At 39.2% G+C, this 10,231-nt stretch overlaps 1 long non-coding RNA gene across 1 annotated transcript; it reads right to left on the minus strand.

Moving 5' to 3' along the window:
• Positions 1-2,729: 2,729 nt before the first annotated feature.
• LOC310639884 lies at positions 2,730-9,951 on the minus strand. Its single transcript, XR_014492421.1, has 3 exons — positions 9,768-9,951; positions 3,661-3,720; positions 2,730-2,781 (listed from the first exon to the last, which is right to left on the minus strand). It is a non-coding gene; the product is annotated as an uncharacterized lncRNA (long non-coding RNA).
• Between the last annotated feature and the right edge of the window lie 280 nt (positions 9,952-10,231).

The following is a 10,231-nucleotide window of genomic DNA, read 5'->3' on the forward strand; positions in this document are numbered from 1 at the left end:
TCAAATTGTCTTTCCTTAATTTTCTTAATGCTTTACATAAATTAGATAATCAGGATTTTTTAAAAATATATAATAGCTAAAATTTCAAATGTATATGCACCAATAATAATTAGAGTTTAAACTCTAATTATGCTCCATTGATTTCCTCAGTATAATTTTACTGTCACTGATTGTCATGGTCATTTAACTGGAAAGATTTGTATCCTTTTGTAAATGTCAATCATTGGTTTGAAAAAATTGAAATAACCTACACCATCAATTGGTTATTGATTTATACCATGTGGCCTGTTTCATGAGCAATCAGAACCTTAGAAGAAGTACTTTCATTGTCTGAACTGGATTTTCTTCTTTAATAACAATAGCAATAGTACTTAGACTTATATACTGCTTCATAGTGCTTTACAGCCCTCTCTAAGTGGTTTACAGAGTCAGTATATTACCCCCAGCAATCTGGGTCCTCATTTTACCAATGTCAGAAGGATGGAAGGCTGAATCAACCTTAAGCTGGTGAAAATCGAATTCTTGGCAGTCAACTGAATTAGCCTGTAATACTGCATCCTAACTACTGCACCACCACGTTAGTGGTACACAGAAACAATAGACTGCTGTTTCCAGGAGAATGAAAGCTACAAAAGATAGGGCTTTGAAGTGCTGACAACCAAATGATATCGCCCAGAAGTGGCATCATCCCCTAGCAAACAAAGAATGAGATAAAAACAAACAAAACTCCAAACCCAAAGAAACCTAGAGAAAGGCAGAAGTGGATGGAGAAATAAGGTTTGTCACTTACAAATAATGATGATGATAATGATGTTATCTATTCAGTTGTGTCCAACTCTTGGTAATTCTATGGCCAGGTCTCTCCACATCTTCTGATCTTGCATTGCTTGTTTGAGTTCTTCTATATTCTGACTGGTGTCAGCTTTGATAGTGTCTAGCCATGATGTTCTTTGATGGCCTGGTTTCCTTTTACCACAAACTCCCCTAATTATAACTGATTTCTCCAGTGAATTCTTCTGTATGACATGGCCAAAATAAGTGAGATGCAGTTTTGTGATTTGCCTTCTAGTGACATGTCTGATGTTATGTACTCTAATACTTGTTTGCTGGTTAGCTTTGCTCTCTAAGGAATACTCAGTAGCCTTCTCCAGCACCACAACTCAAATGAGTCAATTTTCTTCCTGTCTTGCTTTTTTAAGATTCATTTTTCAGAACTATAAGTAGCTATGGGGAATACAATGGAGCAGACTAACTGTAAAGACCTACTTCAGCTAAGCCACCCAAGAAAGCAGAATTCTTGAAACAGGCATTGTCTCAAAAGGAACTTTTATTAGGGGCTAGTGATAGCAGGGAAAACAAGGTGAGGTCTAAGGAAAAACCTGTAAAAGCAGTATATTAAAAGCAATATCCAATACTCCTCCCTCCAGGGTCCCAGTATTCATTTGAATTCCAGCCAATCCACAGGTGGCATAGTGTTTTAGTAACTGGCTTCTTTGGCGTGTTCTTTCAAGGTCTCTCTCGCTTTCATTTCTTCTGGCTCCAAGCACAACTGTCCAGGATCTGCTGGTCATGGCTCAGTGGAGCTAGCAGCAGGCTGGTGAGGGGGAGACACCTAGGAATAGCATGGAGAGAACAGGATTCAGTTCTAGCCAGAAGAGGAAGCCTCTCTCTCACACAAACAGACATAAACACATTTCCCTCACTCCCCTGGGCTTTAAAAGTTAAAATTTACTCATCTTCTTTCCAAGCAGCCATTGAGCTCAAACTCAAAACTCTTTACTACCGTTGCTCCAAATGGGCAGGGTCTAGAAAACACATCCACAGACACAAGGGGTCCACTGCCAGCAAGATGGAGGCTTACCCTATCCATTGGTCAGGTTAGCTTGGAGTTCCATCTGGGGTGCCAAATTGTCAGAAGGAAAAATCATCAGGTCCAGTTCCAAGGCGGGAGTAAATAAAACGGAGGCTAAGATGCTGTAAATAAAAATGGAGGCTGTTTGGGAAAGAGGGTTACAGTTTATTGATTAACAGAACCAACATGTTTTCCTGGGACAGCTGACTAAATGGAATTGAGAGTCAATGGATCTTTATAGAGCTTTGAGACTTTGAAATGGAAATGTTTCTGTGTTGTCTTGAGGTGGTCTTTTGTGTCTTTTGCTAGTCTGAAGAGGGTGTAGGATTAACCCTATCATGTCCTGTTCTTAGATTTTGGGTGGGGGAATGTAAATTCTTAATCCCATCAGCTGTGGAGTCTGAAGGAGTTTTGCGTATTTATTTTTATTTTAATTCCATTTATATCCCGCCCTTCTCCGAAGACTCAGGGCGGCTTACAAGCTTAGCAGTAGCCTTCATTCTATGTATATGCCTGCTTATTAGGGCTTTCACACACACCCCAAGCGGCATTATTACAAAGTCAGCTTAATTGCCCCCAACAATCTGGGTCCTCAAATGTGCCCCAAATCTGCATTTCTAAAAGCTGGCATCCTGAGTTTCTGCTTGGGGCAGAGGCTGGATTCTGCTTTTAAAATTTTTTTCTCCATTATTACTTTGGGGAAATATAATATTCTGTCTTTTATTAATATCCCCACAAATATTTCCTTCTCTAGGAGGGTGGGTGCTGACTTTCTACATTCTAATAGAAATCTGTCTAGTTAAAAGTAAACTCTTGTTTTAGTGGGACTTACTTCCATGTAAGTGAGTAGTTAACTTCAACCATGGTGTTCTGAGTGAAATGTTGAAACATCTTCTGGACCACATATTAGTGCTTATTTTTTCCCCGTACTGGAAAAGGAAATAATCCTGATGTTTTCCACTTCAACTGAACCACAAAAAAGAATAGAATAGAATAGAATAGAATAGAATAGAATAGAATAGAATAGAATAGAATAGAATAGAATAGAATAGAATAGAATAGAATAGAATAGAATAGAATAGAATAGAATAGAATAGAATTCAGTACAGGCAGTCCTTGACTTACCACAGTTCATTTAGTGACCGTTCAAAATTACAATGGCACTGAAAAATGTGACTTATGACCGTTTTTCATACTTATGATCATTGCAGCATCCCCATGGTCACATGAATAGAATTCAGTTGCTTGGCACAATATTGTGGTTATTAGCCCATTTGAAGCATATTGATTCAAAAACTGTTGCCTTATGATGCATTTTCACCCAATTTAGGATTACAAACAGACATGAGACTAGAGTACTGTAAAGCACCATGAAGCAGTATATGTGCTATAGCTAGTGCTTTTTTTGTAAAAGAAAAAGTTGCTGGAACTCACACATGTCATACAACCCGCCTTGCCTACCCTACAAGGTTCCATCTAAAAACGGTGCCGGAACTCCGTTCTGAGCGTTCTATGAGAAAAAAAAAGCCCTGGCTATAGCATTTCTATTGAAGGGACCTTATTGAGCTTATGATTTTATTATGCTTAAGCTTAATATTAGTAGTGTTATTTTGTATCTATTTTATACAAATGTTTATATGCAAGCAGCTTTATAGAAGCAAGTGGTTTATGTATATTGAAAAAGTAAATGTCTCATGCTAAATATACAGGAGATTGCTTACATGAAAGGAGCAAGGTAAGATTCAGTGGTCCAGGAAATAGGGAGGGGGAAGGTGAGTTAGCCTGGATTGATGTGTATGAGTCATTACCTTGGGATTTGTTTTTCTGTGCTTCCTTGCTCCTGGTGCAGACACTTGAATCTCTTTGTTCTGAAAAGGTATAAAAAGTGAAAGAAGTCTCTTCTGGGTGTGCCTTCATCCCTCTAAGCAACCACGAAGAGGGAAAAAGTTACCCAACTCTATCTTGGCCAAAATAAAGTTGTTTTCTTTGCTGAAACCTCGGCTCAGGAGTTCCTTTGGCTCTTCAAAATTCCTGAGTAGCCCACAGGAGTTTGTGAGGCTAGGTGGAAAACCTTACACTATATAGATGGGGTGGAACTAGAGAAACACTGATGTATTGAGAGAAGAATGAGGGCATTCTATGAATATAGTTGCTTCCTACATTTATGGGCTTTATCTGAAATTGATTTTGGTGGAGCAGTGGGCTAATGGCAGTGGGCTAATGGCTCCTTAAGTAACACCAGCTGCCTGCAATTAGTGCAGGTTCGCATCCCACCAGGCTCAAGGTTGACTCAGCCTTCCATCCTTCCGAGGTAGGTAAAATGAGGACCCAGATTGTTGGGGGCAATTAAGCTGACTTTGTAATAATGCCACTTGGGGGTGTGTGTAAAAGCCCTAATAAGCAGGCATATACATAGAATGAAGGCTACTGCTAAGCTTGTAAGCCGCCCTGAGTCTTCGGAGAAGGGCGGGATATAAATGGAATTAAAATAAAAAATAAATAAAATAAATTTTCAGAGCCTAAGCTTGTGTCTTAGTTTCTTCTTATTTTATTAACATTCTTTGGCTTTCTAAATGTTTTATGGCTAAACTGAGTTTATTTTTCCTAATGTCATTGGGAAAAGTAATTCAAAGGGGGGGGGATGTTTTGCTTTGTTTTACTTGTCTAAACCATTTTCATATTTTCTCCTACTATATGAATTCCAGAGTACATTTGCTTAAGTCCCTCTTATAAAGATAATTGTTTTGTGGAGAGATTTCGAATGAGAAGAGATGAGATCTGCAAGGTTTAAGAGAAAAACAATCAGCATGCTACATTTCCATGTCCTTTCAAATATATAAAAGATTGGTACTTTTTGTATGTCCAGAAAACAGACTCTTCAGCAATTAGAACAGAAGCAAACTAAAATTCAAACCAACCAACCAATTAAGCACATTTCAAAGTAGTTTGTGCAAGCCTTCCATTTTGAAATATCAACCACTAGTGTAAGGTTTAGTTATAACAGAAGTATATATATAGAAAAGGGACACGGTGGCTCAGTGGGTTAGGACGCTGAGCTTGTTGATCAGAAGATCAGCAGTTTGGCGGGTCGAATCCCGAGTGCATAACAGAGTGAGCGCCTGTTACTCTTCCCAGCTTCTGCCAACCTAGCAGTTCGAAAGCACGCAAAAATGCAAGTAGAAAAATAGGGACCACTATGGTGGGAAGGTAACAGCGTTCCGTGCGCCTTTGGCGTCTAGTCATGCCGGCTACATGACCACGGAGACGTCCTCGGACAAGCGCTGGCTCTTTGGCTTTGAAATGGAGATGAGCACCGGCCCCTAGAGTCGGAAACGACTAGCACGCATGTGCGGGGGAACCTTTACCTTTATATATATATAGAAGTATATATATATAAAATAACAATCCTCTTGTGAAGGTGAAATATTTAGGAATCTGGTTGACCGGAAGATGTTCAAGTATTAGGGAGGATAATTATTCTAAATTACTGATACAAACAAAAATGGACCTGGGAAAATGGGGTAGGATACAGTTGTCATTATTAGGAAGGGTAGCCACAGTGAAATCTTATGTTTTGCCGAAATGGAATTTTCTTTTTCAGACAGCACCAGTTAAACATTCGCTGAAATTTTTAAAAGAGTTAGAGGGGGTAGTTTCTAGATTTGTTTGGCAGGGGAAACGGCCCAGGATTGGGAAAAAAATGATGCAAGAAATTAAGGAAAGAGGGGGCCTTGGCCTACCGAACTGGGAACTTTACTATCAGGCTGCCCTCTTAGTTTGGGGCAAGGAATGGATAAGTCTAAGGAATAATCGATTGTTGAGTTTGGAAGGATTTGATTTGCTGCAGGGATGGCATGCAGCTCTTTGGTGGGAAGGTACTCCTCCAAGCAAACAGTTTACTCGCCACTACATAAGGGATATACTGATTCGGAATTGGGATAAGATAAGAACTACGTACTATACGCAAATTCCGTGTTGGTTATCAACTTTGGAAGCCTTGACCCATCCGACCCTACTCAAGAAGGGAAGAAGACAAACTTATAAAGAACTTTTAGATAGCAGGGGAGAACTCAAAACACAACAAGATCTGGCTCAGCAAGGGTTTCAATTGGAGTGGTGGGCCTACCTGCAGATCCAGTCAAGGTATAAGAAGGATAGGGAAGGAAGGGGTATTTATCTGAATCTGCAGGAATTAGATAAGATTCTGCTGGGTCGGGAGAAAGGGATGATATTTATTTATTTATTTATTTATTTATTTATTTATTTATTTATTTATTTATTTAGTTACATTTTATTTTATTTATTTATTTAGTTACATTTATATACCGCCCTTTCCCTGAGGACTCTTTCCCTGAGGATATCTAAGTGCTATAAATTGTTGCTAACTAGGGTAGTAGGGGAGGAGGTGGTAAAAGATGCGATGATTGCCTGGGGGAAGAATTTTGGTTATGCACTTCCACTTGAGAAATGGGAAGAGATTTGGTGGACTAATATGAGGCTGGTGGTTTCCACGTCATATAAGGAGAACATATACAAAATGCTTTATAGATGGCATCTCCCTCCGGCTAGACTTTCCAAAATGTTCCCCGGATTGTCAGCCGATTGTTGGAAGTGTGGTAAAGGGATTGGCACATACTATCACTTATGGTGGACATGTCCGGAAGTGGTTAGATATTGGATGAGGATCCAAAAATGGATAGAGGAAATCACAGGGTGTTTAGTTGATCTTAAGCCAGAGACGTATGTGCTTGGCTCCAGGCCTGGAAATATTAAGAAGGAAATATGGTATTTGGTTTTACATATCTTAACGGCGGCAAGGATGGGGTATGCTCAATTTTGGAAGGCAAATCATACCCCGCCGGATGAAGTTATAATTAGGAGAATACTTGATTGTGCAGAAGCAGACACATTGACCAAGAAGTTGAAGGGTAAAGAAGAGACACCAGCATTTCTATCATGGAATAAATGGTATATTTGGATGGATAAAAGATTAAAGAAATGAGGGTGGCTTGGAGGTTGGTCAAAAATGAAGTGATATAGTCTTTGTTAATGAATAAGCTTTGGAGTTGAATGGTTATAAGAGACTTAATGAGTGGGATATAATTGTTAGTTTAGAAGTAGATATAATGTGAAATTTTTGAAATGGTTTTCAATTTTTTGATTTCTTCATTTTTTGTATATTGTAAATGTTTTTTTGTCTTTGTTGGTGTATGGTGTGTTTTTAACACGAAATGTAAATAAAGATTCATTTTACAAAATAACAATCCTCTAGCCACTTTTCCAGGAGCCAGTATAGGAACTCAGAGATTTAAACAACATAGGACTGTAGTATGCATTTCAAATCCTGCTTTCTCTCTTGTATCTTGAACTCAATTTAGTTACTTAATCAGTGATAAAAATCAGAGCAATTAAATTTAAATGTAAAGGTAGTTTTCAGTTAACAGATAACTGGGACTGGCATCCATCTCAAAATGATGTGGAAATAAAGCACAATGTCATATGACCACACTAACTTATGATGTTAGTCCTGACAGTTTCAGTCATGGTGTCCTGGTTCCGACAAATGCAGTACTTCAAAGAACTTCAAGGCATTGTTTACCTTAAAGAATCTTTTATTATAGTTGCATAGCTTCGGCACGTACATACTGGAAGCCAAAATCTGAATTCTCCTCCCCTGAACACATCATATCAAACACAATTCCCTCCCTTAATTAAACGTCATAAATCACATTCTTCAATTAGTTTAAAATGCAAACTTTCCCTCCTATTTAATAACCCATCAAATTCTTATCTTCTCTTATTACAAACAGTCTTGAGATACATTCTCCCCACTCCCCCCAGCATCCACTAATTCTAGATCTAAAAGTAATATATGAATTAAAGGAAGGCTACATCTCCCTATGTTGTCAAGCAAGAACATCTGATGTTAGCAGCATTGACACATGGTCATTGAATGAGTCCCACACAGTTGTTAAGTGCAACATTATGTGATTGCCATTCTGGAAACTTCTCTATGCAGATCATTTTTTTAGTAGATAGTACATGATTGCCTTGTGAGATTGATCTGGCAGTTTCTGATAAGAGAGCAGATTAGCTATCCCTTCCAAGGATAGTAAATAGGGCAATTGAGAAGAACATACTTAATTGTCTTGACTTTGGAAAACACTGAGGGTTTTGGTAAGAAATGCTGTTAAAACTTCCTGATAGTACCATTGCTGGGAGAGCATCCAAGCAAGCCAGTGTGAAAATGTCAGACCTTCAACATAGAACAAATTAGGAACTTAGTGCCATGTAGGTCAGCACAACTTTTATTGTAAAGCTAGTGCTTTTTTGTAAAGAAAGTGCTTCTTTCTTTTCCCTTTTTCTTTATGTGATCTAGGGAATGACCTGTCTGAGATTACTCACATTACACTCTTGCTCTGGACTTAGGCCCCTTTATCTGTCTGTTGCCTTTGTGGTGGCCCTTCCTCCTATCCCTCAAGGCCACTGCTTCTCTCTACATCTATGATGGGGCAAGTAGGTGACCAACATACTTAGGGAAGGCAAAAAGAAGATGCAAGAGTTCATTGTAGTGGAGACATAAAATATTAACATTGTCCTTTTATGCCAAGGTCAAAGATTCTCTGTTTGCCCTCTTTCCAGGCTTTATTCAGGCCCAGCATAGATACAAAGCGGGGCTGAACCCACACAAAACCAAAATAGTTGCTATTTGTTTCTTCCAAGATTGGCTTCTTTCTATTAATACTTATTCAGCTGAAGTTTCACCTCCAAAGATCTACATAAGCCAGTACTTCAACCAGCAGACATGCAAGTGACAGAGGCATACAACCTCTAGATGCAGATTACACTAGTAATAATGTGAGGGACTAGGAGTAGGGATCTCAGAAATTTAGATTGGACTTCTTCTAATTCATTCTTATGAACACAACACATGTACCATATCACAAAAGAGCCAAAGTCTTCAAAAAGTTTGACTATTGCAGTGCATGGTTGATATTTTTGGTACACATTTATTTTATAAAAATGGAAAAAAAACTATGGTGAAATAATTTTTGGGCTTTGTGGCCCTCCTGTGGCCATTCCTTTTTCCACACCTTCATATTTATTTTCTGTGTTTTAAGAAGCAAACAAGATTTTTTTGTTAGCCCCCAGTCCCCCTAATCATCTTTGTTGCTCTTTTCTCTACTCTTTCTAGAGAACAAATAACCCTGACTATCAAACTGTGGTCTGTCAGTGTCTTCCACTGAGTTGAATTAAGAGTACAATCTCAGGAAGGTGGCTGAAGCAAACCCCTTTATAGTAATGTTTCCCCAAAAATAAGACCTACCGCCAAAATAAGCCCTAGCTTGATTTTTACATGTGTGCCTTACCCCCCAAATAAGCCCTACTTAAGATCCTGCCTGCTCCATTGCACCTGGTTGCATGAGGTGGGGAAAAAATCAAGCTAGGGCGGGGATGGGGGGATGGAGCTGCTTCATATACCCTGCACCCGCTTACCTTAGTATCTTTGCAGCCAGACCTCCCATGCCCAGAAAAGCCTCTGCAGCTGAGAAACAAGCTCCAGATTGATGCACACACACACCAGCCTCCATTTTGCTGTCAGAGGCCTTCCCGTCAATCCAGAGCTCGTTTCTCAGCTTCAGAGGCCCTTCTAGAAGACCTCTGATGACAAAATGGAGGCCAGGGGTGAGATGTCCCAGTGGCAGCAAGTGGCCACAGAAGAAGTGGGCTGGTGAGGTGAGGCAGGTGTCAGGGCATGGGAGGCCTGGCTGCAGAGCTCCTAAGGTAAGTGGGTAAGATATTCCCTGAAAATGAGACCTGGTGCCTCTTTTAGAGGCAAAAAAATATAAGACCAGGTCTTACTGGATCCATCTGATTCAAACAAAAGAGCAGTACACCAGTAGTAGTCAGTCACCTGGTCTGAGTCAGCTGAGTTCCAGGAGAGTTATGGTTTTAAGATGCCAAGAAATATTTGACAAAATATTCCAGACTGCTGGAAAGAGTTATCGATATGGTTTCTTTTCTTTTTAATTTTCTTTTCTTTTCTTCTTTTTTTCTTTTCTTTTCTTCTTTTTTTCTTCTTTTCTTTTCTTTTCTTTTCTTTTCTTTTCTTTTCTTTCTTTTTTCTTTTCTTTTCTCCTTCCTTCCTTCCTTCCTTCCTTCCTTCCTTCCTTCCTTCCCTTTCTTTCTCTTCTCAGAAATCTGTCCACAAATTACAAAAGAAAGATGATTTTTCCCAACCACCTCTTTCCAAATGAAACGTTAACTATATCTTATATCTCCCTTTTTCCTATGGCTGGAAGCTGCTCCAAAATCTTTCTTTGTTGCATTGAAAGTCTCTATATCATGTTTCCCTGTCTTACTTTCTTTGGGGCTCTG

This window comes from Vipera ursinii (genome assembly GCF_947247035.1).
Source record: "Vipera ursinii genome assembly, chromosome: 4".
Classification (NCBI taxonomy): domain Eukaryota; kingdom Metazoa; phylum Chordata; class Lepidosauria; order Squamata; family Viperidae; genus Vipera; species Vipera ursinii.